The sequence below is a fragment of the Falco rusticolus genome, chromosome 9 (assembly GCF_015220075.1).
Source record: "Falco rusticolus isolate bFalRus1 chromosome 9, bFalRus1.pri, whole genome shotgun sequence".
Taxonomy (NCBI): domain Eukaryota; kingdom Metazoa; phylum Chordata; class Aves; order Falconiformes; family Falconidae; genus Falco; species Falco rusticolus.
The window spans coordinates 43,831,263-43,852,006 of NC_051195.1; the positions used below are offsets into that span (position 1 = coordinate 43,831,263).

A 20,744-nucleotide genomic window follows, 5' to 3' on the forward strand; every position below is an offset into this window, starting at 1 on the left:
GAATAGAGAAGATTCTCCAATATCTTACGGTGTCTCTGACAGCATGAGCCCTGAGCTGCACGTACCCCTGGTAAAGAAAATACTGGATAAGGTTAGAATTTCTCCAACTTCTACTTATTTTTCTAATCAGTTCTGAGCTGGGAAGGAAAAGACATAATCAATCATTTGAAACAACGGGCTAGAAAGCTTCCTAAATCAAAGGAGCTCAACTGGGGCTCCTGCTTGTGCTTTGCTGAGAGCGTTGTGCTGTCAGGATGATTCTGCAGCCCTTGGGAAGTCCCTCCGCCGGCCAGCTGGCAGCAAGGCTGAGATCTCCATCCTTCCCCCAGCTGCACAGGCCCTGCTGCTGCTTTCGCAGCGGTGCCGTTGCTGCTTTGAGGCTTGCTGACACCAACAGCAGAGGGCTTGTGCCAGGCCCAGAATTTCTTGCATTTGGTCTCAAACCCGCTTCCCAGCGGACAGCTTTGTGCACATACACTGAGCAAGGCCTTATAGGTGGCACCAGCGGTATCACTGCAAGGACACTGAGTTTATGCATCCAAAACAATAGTGTCAGGACCTTGGGAAAGTCACGTAACTGGATAGTTTCTGAGTCTGACGCCTCTTACTTGTTTACCGCAAATGACTTCAGCAGTACCCATTAAATCTTCTCAGAAAACGCATGGAAATATTAAGCAACACAAAAAATTCCACCCCATCTTTCCATTCAGTCAGATATACATATATAAACATATTTTTGGCTGTAAAAAAGCAAACAACGAGTTAAAACGTCATTTGTACCTTTGCGGTCCTGGTAAAAGTCCCCCATCCCTTTTTCAGCCCTCTCGGTTGCAAGTTCACAGAGAACAGGTTCAGGGGCTGAAGGTTAATCAGGAAATTAAAAATTAGGTAGCAGGGAAATTCGACAAACAATGTATGATTGTTCTTCTGAGGTTAGGTTCGTCGCCGAGCCTTGGGACCACTTCCCAGCACATCGCGCCATTGTGACCTTCAAGATAACCGCACGAGAAAGGGCTTTTCCGCACTCTGAATCCTGAAATGACTGACTCTGCTTACTCAGGCAGCATCCTCCTGGGCAAATTACTCACTTTGTCACTTGTTCTGGTTTCTTTGCTTTCTCATTCTCTCTGCAGAGTGACACTGGAAGGCACCGCTGGGTCGGGCTCTGCCGTATCTTCATCACCATCGTGCTGCTCTCTGCTCAAAGGGCACGTTAGTCACTTGGGTAGAGAAAGGATTAAGCCCAAGGCTGCAGGACAGGTTTGTGCATCCCAGTCTGTGTTTGCTCATATGGGGATTTCTGTAAAGATGCTTTATTTTCCCAGCTATCCTTAGCAACTCTTACCATTCGTCCTTTCCCAGAAATCCACCTGATCAGGGAAATACACACAGGCCTTGCAACAACGGCTAATGCATTTGTCTCTTCTGTACCTCTGTGAAGTGTGAATCTCTCTGCCATGGAGAAGGAAGAGGAGGTTTTAGTGGCAGAGGACTGGGGTCAAAGAGCAGAAATGAACCCTTCCCAGACATCCCACCCAGTCCATCCTTGGCATTGACCCAAAATCTCTGGGTGGATCTCACCTGGGACCCACCAGGACACGGGGCTGCAGCACAAGTCTGATGGGGAGCAGCTGAGGGAACCGGGGGTGTTTAGCCTAGAGAAGAGGCAGCTCAGAGGGGACCTTTTTGCTTTCTACAACTACCTGAAAGGAGGTTGTAGGCAGGTGGGGGTCAGTCCTTCTCCCAGATAACAAGCGATAGGACAAGAGGAAACAGCCTCAAGTTACACCAGGGTATGTTTAGATTGGATATTAGGAAAAAATTTCTTCACTGAAAGGGTGGTCAAGCACTGGGACAGGCTGCCCACAGAGGTGATGGAATCACCATCCCTGGAGGTATTTTAAAAAATGCATAGATATGGGTGCTTTGGGACATGGTTTAGAGGTGGGCTTGGCAGTGCTGGGTTAACGGATGGGCTTGATGATCTTAAAGGTCTTTTCCAACCTAAATGGTTCTGTGATTCTATGATTTTAATGTACTCCCTGGAGAGCTCTGCAGACCCCTCTCCACCAGCCCCCTTGCCTACACAGGGCTGCCTGGAGGAGGCTCCTGCCCCACACCTGGGCAGGGAGGTGAGCTCAGCCCCCCATCACAGGGAAATGCCTATTTCCTAATAGGTAGTTCATCCCTAGTCCATGTTATCAGCATGTTGGGCACTAATATCACATAAAAAACCTACCAGCTCACACCAAACCGATTAAATCTACCATGAACCTTGACTTTGCTCAGGCATCTCTCACCACCAAGGCTGCAGGGAGGGAGCTGCACAAAATCTGCCTGTTCAAAGTCAGCTGCTGCCACAGAAGCCTTGTGCTCTCTTCCCTCTTTTACAGTAGTGCAGTTTTGCAAGTAGAAAGGCCTAGTCGGGATGATCTAATCAGTTTACCTCATCAATCACAAGATTTTCCTAATTTTGCTGAGATTTGGAACTACCCCAAGGAAGTTGATATATTTTTTTGTTTGGCTTTCAGTGCTGGTTCAGATTCTCTAATCAACCATTTTCTTTAACATGAGCCAGAGGTGTCTGAATATTTACACACGAGATACCTGAAAGGCTGATATACAAGCAATTACTAATCTCATCTGCAAGATGTAAATCATGCCTGTGTGCCTTGTTACTTGACAGTGGCAACTCTATTCATCAGCAGCTCAATTATGCTAAAAATGCTCATAAATAACTTCCCTGTTTATTATAATTAGATATTGGTGTGGGTGTGACTTGTCTAACATGCTGGTGTGCAAGACTATTCATCTGATATGAACTTGGGTAAGGTTCTTAAACCTGACTTTTAACCTTTAGCTGGTATAAATCAGAGATAATTCCCTGATAATTCCACCCAAGAAGATTTGTTTTAATCTATTTGCCTTTATAGTTCTGCATCTGTTGTAAGTTTTGAAGAACTCTATGACTGCCCTTCCTTTCCTGTCCATTTTGGTTGTTTCACCATCCCCAAATGCTGCCATATCGTGTGGGACCCACAGTAACACCCAGGTACCGCTTGGCTGCCCCCTGGAAACCTGCTGTTTGAAAAGCACGGTTGGTCTAAAATACTACATCTCACTGAGGACCAGGACTGACCTCCTGCTTTCATCACAGAGTTCCTCTGTGAGCATAAACCAGTCGCTGCTCTTGGTGCGCCCCACTTTAACACATCCCCCCATCCAGATCATCGATAAAGGTACTGAACAGCACTGGCCCCAGCGCTCAGCCCTGGGGAACACCACGTGTGACTGGTGCCAGTTTCTCCAGGAGACGGGGAGTGCTGTGGGAGACAGTGTCAAAGGCTTGAGTACAGTCCAGGTAGACAACATCCACAGCCTTTCCCTCATCCACTAGACATCCATCATCAGCCCAGACAAAAGCAGGACCACATTAATAACATATGGTGGCTAACTGAGGTTGATTGATGGGTGACCAAACAGCACTGTGGAGAAGACAGGCTGAGTTTTAACTTGAGTCAGTATCACCAAAGCAGCCCATGGGAGATATGGTACCCATACAGTGCAGGACCGGGACCCCTGTGGGGCACCAGGTGCTCCCAGAAGACCTGAAGCTGTGACAGTACCTCCAGGTAAGAAACTTTTTAGTGCTTGGAGTACATCCTATCAGCTGTACGTAACAAAAAGAAGAAACGGCACATCCTCCTTTTGGATTTTAAAGGTGTCAAATGGTCTTTTTGGAAGTGGTGGTCTCTCTCCCTACGCCAGCTCTCAGTCATTAAATGAATATCACCAGCACCACCAGGCAGCTCTTGTACTAAAATTCTCAGCTAACCCTCTGGGATGGAGGCAAGTCTCTGCTCTTAATGGTACCCTTGCAGATACACATCTGGGCACTTTGCTAAGAGTGTTTTTCAGCAGCATTCAGACGCTGACTTGCAAAGGTTTGATAGGATCTACTGGCCCCCCGTACCGGTGATATGTGTGACACCTTCACACAGAGCTGACATGCCATTCTCCCACTGCACCGACGGTACTTGGCATTTCCCTGAAACTCCCCCACCCCCCCGTCTTTTCCTAAAGAGGCTGATTTTCCATGTACCCAGCTCCTCTGGACAAACACTATCAATTTGTGCGGAGAAGGTTTCCCTTCTCCAGCCTCCTGACGGTGCAGCCTTATCAGCGCTGTCTCACAGCAGCCCTGACCTGTATAACACACCTGGACACGAATGTGCCAGCGATGCTCAGTGCACTGACGATAAGGCTAATAATAAACACCTCATGGGCTAAACACACAGGGATGCGTTTATCACCCATTTCCTACAGATAAGGACCTGAAACACAGATCAGCCTGGTGTGCGCTGGAAGTCCCCCATGCATCACCCGCCACCACACAAGTGTGGTTTGCCCTGCTTGAGGAGTGACTCTGCAGGGCAACTTTTACTTTTTTAAAAGCATCTGTATGACTCACTGAAAGCATCCCTGAGCATTATGTCCAGTGAAGCATCATCAGTCCCTCGGGGCACATTTCTTTTCCAATCATTCCTCAGGGCCAAAGCCTAAGGAAAATAATGTTTAAAAGGATGGCTTTGCCCTTGTCCCCTGTGATGCAGGGCATGCAGCCTGCTTACACCAGCAGATCCTGAACAGACCTCTGCTCCTGCAGCACTGCCTTCAACCCCTGGCTGCATCGTTAACCTGGGATTTCTGCTAAAGCGCAAGAGCTATATGAAACCCTGCTTGTTTGTTTTTCAGACTTAATAAACAAACCCCATTTCCCCGACTGCTGTTTTGATGAGCCAAGTGGAAGCTGCTGTTTGAACAGTAAGGTGCTTATCTGAAAATGTAAAGCTCTTGAATAAGCTATTCTGGAGTGGCGAGCTCAGATCCAGTAACCTGGGTGATTTTAAAGTCTGTTTTATTTAATGCAGCTAAATTTTCACACTAGCCCAGGAACTCAGTGCTGGATCTGGGATATAAATAGAAATCAATCTAGCAGGCTGCTAAAATCAACCAGTTGGAGATCCTGGTTCCAGCTATCTGCCTACAGCCCTCTCTTGGCTCCCGGACAAGCAGCCAGTTGGGAGGAAGGACCTCAGCATCACGGCTAATGATACCGCCCATGCTGACGCTTGGCTTTGCTCGCTGTAAGCAAACCAGCTACGGTGAGGTCACCTGTTTAGAAGGAACAAATGTATTACTCAGACCAAGAAGAGGCTTTGAAACTCATCCCCCACACAGCTTGGCAACCTGTTTGGGAAGAAAAGGCCCATGCGTACACCAAACTCTGTTCCATTTCTGCTGCAAGCTTCTTTGGCTCCCAGTATCCCAATGGGAGGGACTGGAAACCTCTGGGTGCTAAAGCTCCCTGCTTCCACTCGGCCAGAGATACACAGAGAAAAGGATGGTGGGAGAAAATCAAATCTGAAAGCCAATGCATGCCAAGCATAGAGAAGAAAATATTCCTTGAGTGTGGGACCAACGAGAACCGCTGAATTTCATCAGCTTCCCCAAAGGCCTGGCTATTTCAACAAGCATGGCTGCTCAGAGGATTTATTTCCCTTTTCCTAAATGAGAGTAAACAAGGATGTTGCCAGCTGGCAAGCAGGGAGAAATCTCCATGGGGATATATCCACCCAGCAGCATCCTCCAAAAAAGCTGTTTTCCGGAGCGCAACATGGGAAACTGCTGCACTGGGCATGCTCCGGGCACCTCCAACCTGCTGCTGCCACGCACGTCGCCTGCACTTCCCCAGGGCTCCCACCCGGCCCCACGAAGGTGCTTGTGGGTGGGTTTGTATCAACGGCAGTCAGGTGCTCCTGGGTCCCCTCCTCCTGCTGCGCCAAGCATCAGAGGTCTGGGGGGCGAAAGCGGCGCTGCTCCCTGCAGAAGGCACACAGCACCCATCACTGGTTTGGGTTTACTGCCCCTGGAACACATTATTTGCGCTTCCCAAGGACCAGCCTCTCCCTGTTCCTTCTTTGAACTGGCACCTCTCAGCCCAGCCAGCTTTTCCAAGGGCTTGCGGAAGGAAGTAGTTAAAAAAGGCCTTAAGTGCTTTAAATGTTTTGCAGGTGGGATACAGTGGGGGAGGCAGCCTGCATGCTCCGTTTCAGAACCAGCAAATGGAGAAGAAGAAAATTTAGCCATGTCCCTGTGGTCAGCATGGGCAGAATACCAAAGCCCCCAGCTCACCCACAGCCCCAAAACACGGGGAGGGTTTTGAAAGCAACTGGTCCATCATCACAAAGAAAGCCTGGATAAAGCCTGGATGGAGCCCAAATTGCCCAAACCCCTGTAGCCACAGGGCTCTGCACTCCCTGCCATCAGCAGCTTCAGCGAAGGAAACGACACTGATGAGTTGACTCTGCCTTTCAAGCACGTTGCAGTAGCTTCTTGCCACAGTAATTTGTAATACGGATTTTTCTATACAATCTAGGCGTTAATGCAACCCATCTCTAGTGCCAATGGACGTGATACAGCAGAGCTGCTGGAATGGATTAGATATAGAGCTTTTTACCAGCAGAAATATGGATGAATGCAAATTTATAAAAGCCCTCTATCTAGCAGCTTATCATAGTAAATGAATTCTAAAGCATCCTCCAGGAAAATACAGTGTTGGCAAAATTCATCAGAGCAATGTTTAATCTCCTTGGTACTCTGTCATTATTTTATCTCATTTCTCAATATTTTTTTTTTGTTGGGTTCTTACAAAAGAAGAATAAGAACAATAATAGTGTAAGGAAGCCGAGGGAAAATGTGAGCTAGCTGGGGTTATTTCTATGAACAGTTACAGTAATGGGCTTGAATATACAGTGAAAGCAGATGAGACAGTAATTCTTAACAGCTATACATTTAATAATCCAAAGTCTGGAAGGAGATGATTAATTGCCTTTGTAGGGAATTATTTATTAAGATTTATACTGAGGAGGAAACAACATTTTCCTGGAGTCAATGCATCTTTACTAGTATGTTAACAAAAAGAAATCAATAATTTTGGAGATTCTCTTTTAACAAAACCTCTAACAGCCCTAGCCACATCAGCCACGTCACTCCCAACCGTGCCCCCTTCCCCTCTCCCATCCGAGTCCTGCCACACTTGTTGCCTCTTGCTGGCACCCAGGACCCAGGGAGGGGGCTGCAGGGCTGTGCAGGGAGCAGCAGCAGCACCCCAGAGCCTCCAAGACCCTGGTGCTTGGCATCCCACGTTGGCAGGGATGGAGACTGGCAGCAGGGTCCCTGCCACAGGGCACGGCGAGGCTGTGTGCCACGTGCCCTGGGAGCAAACTCCTTGCACAACTGCCCCAGGCAAAAGCTGCAGCCTGCTGAGGTTTTTTTATCCCGTCAGCTTCCTCCAGCCTCTCTCACAGGGGATGCTTTTCCTAAGTAAATATATTTATTTATATATATTCTGGTCCCTGCCCAGAAAAATGCCTTAGCTAATCAAATGTGAAGGAAATGGAGAAATGAAGCCTCTTGCACAAGAGCACAGCGCAAGCAGAGCCAGGAGTGGTGCTGGTCTCTCCTGCCCCACCCCAGGCACCTGACAATTGTGCCCATATAGGAAACCTCCCACACAGTTTGTCACATCCTCCATGTCTCGCTTGGCTTATGGTGAAGGAGAAGAGTGAGTATTAAAAAGGAGGGTCGGCTCTGCAGGGGTGCTTCCTGGCTCCACTGAAAAGCTGAGCACCAGGACGTCCCCAGGCTACCTGAAGAGCACCCATCCTGCACCCACTTGTGCATCACCAGACCATGCCAGGCAGCAGAGGCCTTTTGGCATTTCTTTACCCCAGGAGATATAATCTGTCCCTTACAGGGGTGACTCCTGAACATCTTTTATCCCTGAACTCCCTCACTCCTGTCTGGGAAAGCTGGTTCTGGAGAAATCATCTTTGACATGGAAATCAGATACAGAGAGGAGTGCCTGGATACAAATTGCTGGGGAAGCTGAAGGTGCAGGTAGCGAGAGGAGTTACCCCGTGATGATCAAACACAGACCTGGGACAGACCAAGCGCCACCCAGCCTCCAAGAGCACAGCACAGGTGCATCCCAGGGCACTGGCACATCCCAGGGCACAGATCTCAGCCTTTTCACCCACCTTGCCATACTTAACCCTAGCGGTGAGATTTCGACTACCTCTATTGGGCTGTTCGCTGGACTGGCCCTGCGGTGACAGCCTCTGCTGTGCAGGTGGGAATCTCTGCTGGATTTCTTCTCATTACCCTCAATAGTTATTAATCTGTTTTTCCTAGGAATGCTTTACTTGGGCACACTGGGAATAGATTCCAGGATCAGGCAGAAAGTCCTGGCTCTATCACCCCAGCCCAGAAACTGCTGCAGAGATGGGACAGGCACCATCAACCTCTGTTACCTGCAAAGGAGCTTTTCCTGCCATGCAGTAGGGAGAGCACGAGCAGGCTGGAGCTGGCCCACACACCAGCAGCTTTGACTCAGCAGCTGCTCCTCAGCAATCTGGAGCAGCAGCACTGTGTTCCCTGTACTTGCGACCAAGCGTGACCGATGCATGCCTTGGGGTCTCACTGAATCCCACCTTCCTGCCCTAGCTCCAATAAGCAGAGCATGACTCTTGCTCAGCCCAACTTTTCTCACCTAACAACAAGAGGTCCTGTTTCCTCAGACACCGGGCTCAGTTTCACACCACCAAGTTTCAGATGAGACAAGCATCACAAGCCATGCTGACCATCCCTTCTGCAAGACCCATACTCACCTCCATGGGCAGCATTTCCCTCCGCATTTGCAAAGAGGCAAGTGGCTGCACCCAGCATGGGGTAGGCAAGCATCAGGTCTCCTCTCCATGGTCACACTCAGCATCATCGCTGCTTCTCTGGGGTCTACCTGAAATCTGTGCAAAATCTCGGAGTTGTGACTATTTTAGTGAATTTTCAGCACTTCCCGATTCTGGTCAGGCAGAACATCTGACGAGAAGCAGCTTTCCTGCAGTCAGCCTTTTGGTTTCAGGCACCGTGGGATCCCCAGACTGCAGGGCTGAGGCTGCTCCCATGCCCCGGGTCACTCGGTGGTGACGTGCTGGACATGCATGCGGGGGGGAGCAGCTTCTGTCCCACTGCTTTGCTCATGTACCCACCTCCTACTGCCACGTTCCTGTGAGAAAAGGGATGCTGATTTAGCCAACAGAATTTAGAAAGTGGTTTAATCAACTTCACCTCCCTGCGCTAAGGCTGAGTCACTTGAAAGCAGCTCGCTTTATAGGGTTAGTCAGGCTTTGTTTGAGATTTTCAAAGCCTCACAGCCCACAACATGAGTCTCGCTGGAAGTCTGTTAGGTGGTTCTGAGAATCCCACTCTCCATCCGCTCTGAGATTTCAGTATTGCAGAAGATTTGGCTGTCTGGGCTTTTTGCAAAGACATTAATTTCACCCTCTAATAGGCACAAAAAAACGACCTTGATTTCAGCCCCACTTGCAATGTTGTAAATCCAGGCTAACCACACCAAAGGCAAGGAAGCTGACGCTGGAGACCTAAAACTACTATGAGTAAAAGTCACGTTAGGTCTACGCAGTCAGCAGCCTGACCTACAGCCACGCTGGGCTGATTTGTAAAGCAGCCCAGAGAAGTTTTTCCATAAATGGTCCATTAATACTAACAGCTTAATCCCTGGTCTGGTCTAAAAACCTCATCCCTGTCTAAATTTGTAGCAATTGTTCTTATTTAATTTGCTCCCAAGGCTGACAGACCAGACCATCAGTAGCTGAAAGGTGATGTAGTTCCCTTGAAGTCAATCACATTTATTACTGTTACTAGCAGGGGTATAGTTAGTACCGTGGCTGAGGATCAGGTTTTTGCACCATCCCTCTTTCAAGATACTGGATAAAATCTGATCAGAAACTGCCTAAGACCTCAGACTTCTCCCTCAATTTTTCATCTAAACATCACCTAATGGAAAAGTCCCCATGAGCCTGAATTCTAGCGGGTTATTTTCTCCTTCAAGAAATTACTTTTGAGGCTTTCTAGTATTCTCCCACCACTTAAAGAGTTTTAAGTAAAATGCACCCTGAAGCTGATGCATTGGTCCTTGTGTTACACCCAGCACATGGGGTATGCTGGCAATATCCACCGAATGAGGCAGCTTATTAGTAGGGAGAGAGTGGCCAGTGTTTTTTCCCTGAGCTAAAGGCAGCAGCTCAACCAACAGCCCTGGTCCATCCTGCACCTAATAATCCTTTGGCACGGATTTCCCGGCAGCTCCCTGTGATGGTGAAGAAGGGCTCAGCAAGGTGCAGTTCGCCCCACACCACTTCAACCTTCCCCAGTCCCTGACTAACCACATCCCACACCTGACTGCCACCCAAAGCCATGGTTTCAACTCTGATGAGGAGGAGGATTTAAATACCATTTCAGGTAAATGGTATTTACTGACCCAGAGGGAATTTGTTGCCTTGGCAAGAGTGCCCCAGCATTTCTGATTCACAGCCCAGAGGATCTTGGTCTCCTGTTTCGCCTGCCCTGTGAGCTAACCACCAGACTGCATGGCCCTGGGCGTAAAAAAAATGAACCAGGAGCTTCAAATGGCTATCACTGATGGCTCCTGGTGCAGCTTTCTCATTGTTTCAGCCCAGGGAAAAAAAAATAAAAAATCTGTGGTTTAACCACATAACACCACGCAGTGTTTTCAGGCGAGACACTTCCCTTTCCATCCCTGCTATAGTCTCTCTCTTATTACTGGAAGCTCTGCTGAGCATTGTGAGCCATGGCTTATTATTGGAAATGAACCTGGGGTCACAGAAAACCTAAAGTCAGAATTCGCAGTCATAAGCCAAACTTCCTTTGCTCGTTTGGCTGCCCTACAGCACTGTAGCATGATTTAACCACAGACCCGATTCTTTCCTAATAAAAAACTGCATCACATGAGCCTCGTTGCAAACACGGTGGTAACAGCCAAGGATTGTGGATAAGACGTTCTGCTTGAATATTTAAGGATCCCAATACTACTTTTGGCTTCAGTCAAAACCAGTTCATCTCTTGAAGTCAGCAGCTCTTGTTCTTGGTGATAGGTGCACCTGGATGCCAGCAGGGAGGGAGGAAGAATCCTGCCGGGCACCCTGCCATGGGGTGCTCCAGGCAGCCTGCCCACCCAGCCGGCGGAGGGACCAGGGCTCCCTCGGTCTCCCACATCCCACTAAATCCACCCTGGGCCCTGCCATGTGCTGCTGTGCTTGCACGGATGCCCATGACGAGGGAAAAACACAGCCACAGCTTTTAGAGAGCAGGGAAATTTACATTTCTAAATTGTTGCAGATCATGCGAACAGTCAGGTTTAGTTTTAGTGCATAACATGAACCGAGTGAAACCAGAAAGTGACCAAAGAGAAGCAGAAGAGCAGGCAGCTCAAAAAAGAAAAATAAAGGCACAATAGGAAACTGCCCCATGCTGAAAAATACAAAGTGTCACAAAGAACCAGCACAGCTGCAACAAGTCTTTCAGAAAGTCAGAATGAACAATACATTCCATTACTAATATTTCTAATACTAGAAATGAGAGCTACCCATGAGCGGCACAAGTATTTAGTGATAAACTCAAATGCTGACATGCAAACTGAGGAGTAGATAGAAAGGGCTAAGAGACACCAAAAAAAAAAAAAAGTTTTCTGCTTTCATCACAATGAAGAGGAAAAGAAAAGGGAACAGCAAGAGCCACAGGGAAAGCTACAGTATTATGCACCCTTATTGTTTCAGTCATCAGAGAAAAAAAAAGTTTAATTTTCACCAGCCCAGCAATGAGGCAGGAATACAGCACAAAATAAAGACTGTATAGATTTTTTAAAAAAATACATCAAATATTTTGTAGTATTGAAAACTCTGGTATTTAATGGGCAAAAGACTCTGAAGTGGTAACAGACATCCCAAAATCTCCTTGAAGACAGTGGCGACCTGGGGCCAGAGGAAGGGGAGAGACGAGCCAGTCACTCAGCAAGGCAAAGCAGAGCGTGGATGGTCAGAAGATGCAACATCAGAGGGCTGAAAAGGCTCTGTGTGAGCCCTCTGGGGACGCCACAATGGCAAGAGACAACCAAACAGTGTTTCTCGAGAGCAAACTGTGTCACGTAACAGCCTTCCTGAAGTGTGTGGATAAGATGGAAGCAGATAGGTACAGTTTCAGCAGGGCTTTGAAGCACTGTTTTACCTGCATGCCTTTTTTGTATGGGTTTTTAAGGCTGCCTTGCATGCCAGCAGGCTGCTGAAGGAGATACACACCAGTCCTGGCAGCTCTGACTTGCATGTTCACTCATTTATGTTCATCCAGAGAAGATGCAGGGGACAGTGATCTCTATCCGTGCTTTGTGGGCAAATTATCTCAAAACACTGTTTCTTCAGAGGTTGCCAGTAATTGCTAGAAATGCCCAGCCAAGAATGATAACCACAGCAAGGCCAGGCCAGGTGATGGCTCCCGTGTCATTAAAGCAATTAGCAAACAGCAGGAGATGAAATACACCCCGAGGGATCTTCTTTGTTGGCTCAGCTGCCAGTATTTGCTCAGAGTGCCTGGGGACGAGCCAAGCCAGGTGGGCATTGCTACCACCTGTCTGCCCTTTGCCTGAGGGACAAACCAAACCACCACCTCTCCCTGGGGCTCTTACAACCCACCCCCCATCCTCCTGAGACCCTCCCCATAATGGCTGGGCACTTTGCATGTCATGGTTATTGATTTCTGAGTTGCCTTGGTGTCCTTCTTCCTTCTCAGCAAGGATGTCACCTTGCCAAGGGCTGGGAAAGGCACAGGCAAACAATGTTGGGAGTGTTTTGCTGTGAAAGGCTTGCATTCACCTTCATCTCTCCTCAGACTTGCAAATGCCAGGACCAGTTATTCAGAAATATGCTTTTTACAATGGCTGTATCCAGGCTGGAGAGGAAGCGCTGGGCTGGGCCAGTGGCACGGGCCCACCAGCAGACATGAGCACCATGCTACAGCGAAGAGGTCACCAAGGTGCCAGTCCCACCTGAAGAATGTTTGAACAAACAGGAATTCCCCGCCATTGCTGCCAAGAACAAAGCATCCGGAAAAACACAATGCTAACTTTGGCTCCAAAAGCTTTTCCCCATCTTGTTATCCATTGTCACAAATAATTGCCATCGCAGGGGCCTCACCTGCTCCTGCACACCAAGACCCCTCTCTCCCTGCATGCCAGATCTCTGGAGGAAAGCCTTGTTTGGACTTGCTGGCATTTTGCTTATGCCTTGGCTCCTCCTGATGCCACTAAGGTTTTTGGACAGAGCATGTCAAGGTTTCAGCACTAAAGTGAACCGCAGGAGCACCATGTTTACAGATGCCCATGGAGCTTCTCTGGAGCAGCGGCCACGACGCTCAGCCCATCTGCAGCGACCCAGCCCCCTGGGTGCTAAATGTCACCTTCCTTCCTTCTGAACTGGACCAAATCCCTAAATTCGTCTCGCACAGTTTATTTCCTCCTAAGCAAGCAGGTGTTCAAGGAAAGGTGCAACTGCGTAGCTACACTGAGCTACTGGAAGAAGGGCAGGTGTAGCAATGCTGAGGGTAAAATCCACCAACAAAACTGGGAAAATAGCGGGCATTTAGCTGTGGCTGCATCGCTCCCTGTAACCGCTCGTTTCGTTCACACTAAAGGTATTTTCAGGTCTTTCCGCAGAACCCACAGGTCACAGAAGTGGCTGCAGCCGAGGTGCTCTGCAACAGTTGGACTGATGGCTGGAGATGAGGTGTCTCATTAATTTCATGAGTTAATGTTCTGTGGTCATGGGCAAATCAGAGGTTTTCATGAATGACAGGCTGCCTGCAGCCCATGGATTAATTTGACAACTAATTGCTTAGAGGGACATGAACCTTTTGAGAAGGAAAATCAAGAGTGAGGATTCTCATCTTCAGAAAAGCTCAGCTTTCATGTCAGCACTTGGATAATTGCCCTGTTTTTCCCAAAATCCTGAAGGGCTGAGTATTGAGCTTTACAGAAAACGTAGCCTCAAGTAGCCCAATATAAACTGCCAAGTGCTGAGCACTTATGACCATAATTTGCTGCTTACAAGGGGACTGAGCTGTTCTGAAAGCCCAGCCCAGATTACGGGCTTCAAATACTAGAAAATCTGTCCCTGAGGTCTTAATCCAGTTTATGGGCTCATCATGAATGGAGCTGAGCCATTCTTGGAAGGGAAACTTGGCAAAAGCAGCCATTCGCCGCTGTATCAATAGAAACCACGCTCAAAGCTCAGGCCAGCAAATCTAGATTGGGGAGTAATTAAAACCTGTAAGAGCCTTTCTCCACGATGGAGGGAAGCGGTAATATTGGGGCAGCAGCCAGAGCTAATTGCACAGGAGCAGGACCGACACCAGAACTCACTTCTCAGATTGCTCTCTAGGCCACACACCTAGACAGGAGCTGGACACTCCTCGGCTCTGGACAAGCAAAGCTTGCTTGTGTCAAAGAGTCATCTTCTGCAGCCCTACCAAGCACAGCAGGCTGTGCCTTGATCCCATCAGTGCCCACAAACATCTTTTCCCTGCGCAGAACTAGGCACAGGGAGAGAAGAACTGAGCTCGATCCCCATCTCCCAGCAGCGGTGCCACCAGTACAGTGCTATTGAGGTTAACAGAATTGTTCTTTCCCTAGTTATACCTAGCGGGAAGAAAAACAGACCTGAATGTGGATAGTCTTTTTTAAAAGTCTTTTCTAACAATAGCTCTCTTTGAATAGCTTATTTACCACCCATCTGTGACTCCAAAGTAAAATCTGTTCAGCTGTTGATCTAAAAGACTTCCCCTTCACAGCTAATCCTCAATGATCCTTGCTGTTCTCCGGCAGTCAGGGTGAATTCTCTCCCAATTGCCCACATCAATAAATCATACATTATCTATGCTTGAATTTGGTTAAGATTCTGGCTAATGATGCAAGGACACAGCTGATGTAGTCGTAGTTGCCTTGCTCAATAGAACTGGTTGAAGTGGAAAAAATTGCTAAGATGAATTTTTGCTGTTAAAAACCAACTTGTCTGATTTAGTGCATGGATAGGAGCAGCTGCACTGATTAAAATCATGATGCATTTGTGGAGTCCTGTACATCAGCAAGGAAAATACCAAGTGGAAGAAGGGCCTGAGAAGTATTTGCTGCAAACACTGAGCACCATAGGAGAGCACCCGTACGAATGCATGGGTGCGTTGCTGGGAACAAGCAGAGCGGAGATGTTCTCCCAGCCCAGGCAGGAGACCTCAGGCAGCGCCAGGCGTGCAGAGGCAGTGCACCGCAGGACCTTTTCTCCAAAGCGTCTCGCCACCCACCTTTTCTCTTTAGCTTAGCACCATCTAGAGGGACCCATCTGCAAACCCAAGGTGTCAGCTCCACAGCGCACGTTTGGCAAAGGATAAGGTTTGCAAAACCTGGGGTGAACCAAACAATTGAGAGCAAAGACTCAAAAGAGTCGTTTACTCCTCCAGCTGCCTTCACTATTTGTTAAAGCACACAGCTGTGGTGCAATCACTCCCCTTGTCCTGGTGAGTTCTGCAATGAAATGGGGAGGTGGGTCCTCCAGAGAGGATTGGAGCTTGGGGAGGGTGTTGGGATTGGAGCATTTTCCCCCCTGGAGGGGGATGCTCAGGAGGTGAGGGGGGTTCTTGAATTATATTTTTTTTTAAACACCTACAGATCTTGCATCACATACTCCTTCACGCTCCAATGACATCCATCTGATGATGTGACGGGCAGTCCTCTACAGTTTAGAGCAGAGGTCATTCTTCATGTCTGCTCAAGCCTTTGCCTTTCGCTCACACCACACAGCAGCATGACAGGACACCAGCTGAGCTAAACGTTTGTACGCCGCATTTATGCAATCCAGTGCATCAGAGCTTACTCAAATCTCCTGACACAGACCACCAGAATAAGACCAAGGGTGGGGTAGGGCGACATTAGCTCCCCTCTGTCTCACACACTGACCTTGCACTTTCTCCTGCAGCAGCCCAGGCTGCTGACTTGCAGGTGCCGTGAGATGCAGAACCTGCAGTCCATCAACCGCACGTCTGGCCGACCGTATATAATGCCAAGGCAAGGACATCGAACCAAAGTCCGACCTGCCTGAACCGGCGAGTGCTTGGTTTGGAGATAAGAAGTACATTGCCCTGGTCAAAGAGCTTTCAGAATTCACCTGACTGAGATTAAGGAATACATACCATGCATAAACAGCAGCAAGGTTTTGCAAAAGATGTACAAAACCTGCGTTTCTGTAGTAACTGGTTGCAGTGACCCCGAGGACAAAAATCAGGCAGTGGTCTGGAGGCGGGCAAGGACTCCAGAGAAACCAAGGCCAGTGCTACTGCCTACACGTTGTCTGCTGGGGATGTCACCCTGACCTTCCCCTGCATACAACGGGATGTGGTATAAGAGGATTTGAAGGTCTGGCTGGGGGTGGGGAAGGACGTTCTCATTCCTGCAGCATTCAGACAGCAGCAGGAAAGGAGGTGCTTCTTCACCCTTGCTCCATACAAAGTGCACGCCGCAGCGACCCTCTCCAGCTCAGCTTGGAGATCGCAGTGCCAAGTTTATCTCCCCACATCTCAAACCCACGTCCTTCATCAGCCACAGAGCACCAAGAGCAGCTCCTCCAGCCACGACCAAGCCACCTTTCCGGCACGGTCGGCTCACCCCTCAGTGCCATTGCCCGAAGCCAGTGCCCGGAGTGCTTTCTCCCTCCAGGGAGGCACAGGGATGCCGTGCCTGGCTTGGCACAGCCCTGCCCGAAGGCAGCGCCAGGCTGAGCCTACCTCCCCGCACGTGACCCCGTGCAACTGGAGCAACATCCCTGCGGGAGTGAAGGAAGGAGGCGGCTGGGCTGTTAAGAAATAAAACCACTGCAGAGCTGACTGCGAGAGGACGGAGACGAAGAGACAAGCTGGCTGGAAAGGACAGCTTTGCTGAGCCAGGGAGAAAATGGTTTGAGTAATTATCAACGGTAAGGAAACCTCTCATTTGAGGCAAGAGAGCTTAGAAGGATTTCTGCGTGGTAAATACTCTGCATATTTTATGGCCTTTGCTTGTGGGGGGAGAAACACTGGTGCTGGAGTGGTTTGAAACACAGCCAGGACACCAGACACAGTAACTCCCTTTCAGCCTGTTAAATCCATTCCCCTCCATTTCCACTGCTACTTTTGGCCGTAACCTGCTACAGGTCCAACGCAGCCCCCAGCCAATCCTCCTCCGTGAGGGTCCCCAGCTCACAAAGCAGCCCCAGAGCTCTGGGCTCTCTGGGGATGTTTTTTTTAGGGTAGCTGGTGTTTTGCTTTGCTGCAGCAAGCAGACAGGTCTCCCCTTTCCCCCCAGCCTGCCGCTACGTGGCCAGGAAGGTGAGGACCCTGTGCAGCCGGGAGCACCAAGAGCCACCACCCTGCCCGGCGCAGGCAGCCCCCCGCAGCCCCCACCAAAGTAAGTCTGCGGCTCGCTGGGGACGGGGGCATTCACACACCTCGGCCACGCTGGGGGTAGAGGGGCCAGGGCTTGCCTGGGCTGCCAGGCTGGTGGCGGGGGGCACCCCCCCGTTGCTGCCCGCTGCCTTGGGCAGGCTGCTGCCCTGCCCGCGGGGGAGGTGTGCCGAGTCCCCATCCCTCCCTGCCGGTGCTCCAGAGACCATAGTCTTCCTCAGAGCTGGGTGCTTTGTCTGAGGAAGAACCGTAACAGGTAGAAGTTGCAAAAGTTTATTTTCTTTCCTGTTTTATCTTCCCTTGCTGGGTTTTGTCTCTAAATGCAATGGCTGCATCCCAGCCCCTGGCAGAGGGTGAGCAAACAGCAGCCCTGGGAAGGGAGGACAGGATTGCTCTGGGGGTAATCAGAGGCATGAGTGGATGCAACCTGCTGAAGCACTGATCTCTGTTCCCCAGAGTTACATCTCCCTGGGGCAATCCTTGTTTCAGGCACCCTGCTAAACACCAAAACACATCCCCACACTCCCCAGCTGGCAGTAAGAGATTTCTGTCCTTGCTGCCAACCTCCCCCAGCCCCTTCCTGGCCCATTTGAAACACACAAATCACTATGACTCTGCAAGTCACTCATGCAATGCCCTTGAGAGCAGCTGTTTCTCCTGGCCGCCCCGACGCGGCATGGCGGGTACGGCATGCGGAACATGGTGGGATCCTGGGTCCTGGCCCCATCCCAGCCCTGGTGCTCCCGGGGCTCACCAGGGAGCTGCTCCCACATCACCCAGCGGTGCCGCTCAGGCATTAAAGCATGCTGCCAGAACGCAAACATTTTGACAGCAGACAGAGTAATCGCAGCATAGGAAATATCTGTTCCACCATTACCAGTTTCACTGGTTTGGCTGAGTCACTCCTGGTTGCTCTTGTGCAATCGTGCCCAGAGCTGCACCCAGGCATGAGCACATTCCCGGGCAGCTTCCAGGGTGGTCAGGTCATGCCCTGTGGTCTCCTACCTCTCCCAGGAGGTGGGGGCTGTCACCAGAGACTGACAGCAAAGATGTAAAGCTGAGCCCTTCCCTTTCTGCTGCTGCTGCGTGTGAGGGGGAGAAGGGAACTGCATGCCTAGGGAGTCCTATAAAATCTCCAGAATATCACCTTTCCCCTAAAATAACAGCTGGATCGTTAATGGGAGAATGAGGGGAGGGAAAGGGGATGTTTCCCTTCACTAATGCCTTAATTAAGTACACATGAAGGAAAAGCAGGGTGTTAAGTCATCTGGCCTGCAATGGGAGCCTGGGCTTTGCAGAGAAGAATCAAGCTCCTCCTCTGAGCAAAGAAGTTCAACTCCTTCTCTGCAGCTAATTGCTGGGTGTTTAATTACAATCAGGGAAGCTGCCCAGCTGGCACTAGCAGAGGATCTGGCCCCATGCCTTTCTGGACGGTTGGGCACACCAGGCCCATAGATGCTGTGGATACAGGGGGCTGCACCAGTGCAAACTGGGGCGGGGGGGGATCTGCACCTCTCTTTAGCTGGGAGCAGCCCACAGCTGGGCACCCTGCTGCACCCCAGGGAAGGCTGGCCCAGGACAGGGCATGAGGAGTGTACAACAGATCTGGACGGATCTGGCTGGGAAATGTGGATAACCTGGTGGCACCGGTGGTGTCCAGGTCACAGCTGAGAAACTGTAAAACTTTATCCCCTGCTTGCAGCAAGGTGGGCTCTGCTGGATAGCTCTGTGTCGTACACCTGGCCTGACTCCCTCACTTAATCTAATGTTGCTTATGGTTCCCATCAGGAGGTTTTCTGAGCACCTTGCCTGTTCACACCCCAGCCTTATCCCTGCAGCAATAATCTCTCCCCTTGGCTAGACCTGAATCCCACTCTTTTCTCCAATGCTTGTGCATTTGCAGATGTAAAGGCCGAAGTAGCAGCAGCCCCCCAAGCAAGAGCCTCGCTTCCCAGGAACAGCAACCCCATCCAAGACCAGCCCTGCAGGTCCTGAGGATAAAAGCCCTCATGGTCCCCCCCGGAAGGCCATGAGTTTTCTTCCCACCGATTTCCCCAGGGAATCCCTTTGCTGGTAATCCCGCAGCCCAGGGATTGGAAAATACCAGCAAATCTCTCCTGTATCTGCTCTCAACACACAAGCACAGCAATAGAAAATGTCCCAATCGGTCTCTCATTACCAGAATTTTATAGCTGGTAGGAAAAAATAGGTTGCCAATGTGTATCAGATGCTCTGGGCACTTTTGGGCCCTAGAGTGCCAGGGGAAGAGCATGAGCCATTGCACCCCAGCAGCAAACTGGTTTTTTATACTGTGAAATGGAATTGTGCTCCCAATGATATCGGTATGCGTTCAGACTAAAATCAGTTACTGAGCTATAGCAAGGGGTCTTAGAGCTTAAGTCTGCAGAAATCCCATGGTTTTGTACAACCCCCTTCTCTGTGCCCAGTAAGCTGTCCTTACTGGGCAGCCTGCACCGCGGCATGATGCGCAGCACCTCCAGAGCAGAGCACTGCAGGGACCACAGTGGGATCCCCCTCCAGCGAACCCCACCCTGTCACAGAGAGCAATGACAGCAGGATCACAAACTCCGCATTTGCGGGGAGGAATCTGCCTGACCCCTTCCTGTGACTGCCCAAGCTGAACCAACAATAAAGATGGATGAAAAGCGGCTGGTTGGGAGCGTGGTAGTTTTTGTCATGGAAGGGGTTTGCTGGCATTGCAGTGTTTGAACAGGCTGGTGCTTTGGCTGGTTCAGTGGCAGCACCGGGGCTCGCCTTGCTGCTCACGTGGGAAGAGATGAATCTTGTCTCACCATTGCTTGTGACAGAAACAAAATGGGAGAGAGCAGAGGCATCCTGCACCCTGGGGAGAGCTGGTTGTAAGTTCCTGGGTCCCCAGGGCTCAGCCTCTTGCTGCTGCCCTGAACGATGGTTTGATCTTTGGTACCAGAACTTTTCTGGTACGATATTACGTGAAGGGGGGATGCTCGGTGGTAGGATGGGATACACACAATGGAAGGATGTGCACAAACTAGTGACCTTAATTTTCAAACCCTCCTGGATTTGTGCAGGGCAGGTGTCCCATGCTGAGCTTTGTTGAGGTGGGAACGGCAGAAGCTCTGCCCAGGGGGCTGCAGGGTTCTGCAGGATATGGGGAGGGAGGGAGAGCAGGTGGGCTGGAGGGCTGAGAATGGAGCCACATCTCCCAAGCACGCTCAGCCACAGCAAGGCTGGAAAACACAGCCCTTAGGAGGCCTTCTTCTGACCCCTGCCACTTCCTAGGGCAGCTGTCACAGCCACACCATGTGGTTAGGTTGTGCGCGTGTATT

At 49.9% G+C, this 20,744-nt stretch overlaps 2 long non-coding RNA genes across 2 annotated transcripts; one reads left to right on the top strand and one right to left on the bottom strand.

Annotated features, from left to right (window-relative positions):
- Window positions 1–3,213: 3,213 nt before the first annotated feature.
- On the bottom strand, window positions 3,214–17,953 carry LOC119154083. Its single transcript, XR_005106328.1, has 3 exons — window positions 17,939–17,953; window positions 4,103–4,106; window positions 3,214–3,291 (listed from the first exon to the last, which is right to left on the bottom strand). It is a non-coding gene; the product is annotated as an uncharacterized LOC119154083 (long non-coding RNA).
- On the top strand, window positions 16,462–20,084 carry LOC119154082. The gene is made up of 3 exons (XR_005106327.1): window positions 16,462–16,949; window positions 17,318–17,419; window positions 19,319–20,084. It is a non-coding gene; the product is annotated as an uncharacterized LOC119154082 (long non-coding RNA).
- Window positions 20,085–20,744: the final 660 nt, after the last annotated feature.